We start from the raw sequence: 1,445 nt of genomic DNA, 5'->3' as shown, positions 1-1,445 counted from the left end.
TTAATATCCCTGCCAGGCCGCGCCGCGGCTTTAAATAAAATAACTCTGGCACGGCGGTTGAGAAGCCGAGAGCAGTGCTGCGATCCGGCAGGCAGGGAAAAAGAAGAGCCACCTTGGCGGGTGTTTCCGCCCGGTTTCGAACCGGGGACCTTTCGCGTGTTAGGCGAACGTGATAACCACTACACTACGGAAACGCCGATGGTGGGGGGTTTTCCAGCAACCCTCTAATTCTTTTCTGCCGCCCGTCCCCGCTGTCCCACCCCATCTGTCCCTGCTGTCCCCTCCGCGACCTCCGCGCCCCCTCCTGCCCCGCAGCGCGCCCGGAGCCCCGCGCTCAGCCGGGACCTGCACGCCACGGACGCCGCCAAACGCCCCCGGGACCCGCAGCCTCCCCCACAGCTCCGGCGGGTCACCCCCAGTGCCCGTCTCTCCAGGTGTGCCAGGTGCTCTTCACGCACACCAGGAGTGACAGCATCGGTGGGGACCAGAAATTGCAAGGAGAAAGGGAATGTTTGGCACTGCTGGCAGGGGAGGGCAGTGATGAACCAGCGGACAGGAGAGCTGAGAGCTGGACACAGAACCGGGCAGTGTCTGCTTCGCAGGCCTCTGGATCTGGAGAATGGGGAAGTGACTAATCCTCCTGGATTTTCTAGTGCACCAGGAACTGAAATAACAGGAGAAGCTACAGAAGAGAATGTGGTTTTGCCACTTTTCGCAGAGGTTAACATGAGTCAAACTCCAGCTGGTGGAAAGATACACCCTAAAACCTTCTCCGAGGAGCTGAAGTTGCCTGGATTGTGAACAGGTCAAATGCATTCCCAGCATTTTTTTCAAAAAACACATAATTAAGTGTACACATTTCCAGTGTCCTTTACCTGGGACATCCCCAATATACCTTAACCAAAGATGTTGGTGAGATGCCAGAGATGCTGGTGTTGCCATGGAGACTGGGGTGGAAAAGTGCTTGTCCAATACTGCTGCATTTTGTTTGATTCCTGTACTTATCCAGAAAAGCGTGGGATTGTCACGTCCTGGGGAAATGGGAGGCTGTGGGGAAGAAATGGCAGAGCCCTCCCCTGAGCAGGCTGCCGTGCCAGCTCTGTGTGTCAGTCCAGCTGTGCTCCCACTCTGTCTCCAGCTGTGTGACAGCCTCCAGCCACGGTGTCACCCACAGTGACAATCGGTGACACCAGTCCCTGGAGGCTGCTGCTTTCCCCCTGGTATTTTCTAGTTTGACCTGGGCAGGTGTGAGCTCTCAGATCATTTAACATGGATTCTGAAAGTGGCACTTCACAAGTCACAGGAGCTGAGGAGCTGCTTGTACAAGGCTTTAAAGAAAAATGATGTTATGTGTGCCTCAGGCTTAAGGAAGGGCTGACTAAGAATCCCAGCAATGTGGAAAAAGCTTTCCACCTTCCATGACATTATGGCTCAGAATCAAGGGT

At 54.9% G+C, this 1,445-nt stretch overlaps 1 non-coding gene across 1 annotated transcript; it reads right to left on the bottom strand.

The window, feature by feature from the left end:
• Positions 1–121: 121 nt before the first annotated feature.
• On the bottom strand, positions 122–194 carry TRNAV-AAC (transfer RNA valine (anticodon AAC)). Its single transcript has one exon. It is a non-coding gene; the product is annotated as a tRNA-Val (tRNA).
• Between the last annotated feature and the right edge of the window lie 1,251 nt (positions 195–1,445).

The sequence above is a fragment of the Vidua chalybeata genome, chromosome 10, assembly GCF_026979565.1.
Source record: "Vidua chalybeata isolate OUT-0048 chromosome 10, bVidCha1 merged haplotype, whole genome shotgun sequence".
Taxonomy (NCBI): Eukaryota; Metazoa; Chordata; class Aves; order Passeriformes; family Viduidae; genus Vidua; species Vidua chalybeata.
Note: the sequence above shows the minus strand (reverse complement) of the source record. Positions and strands in the feature narration are given on the sequence as shown.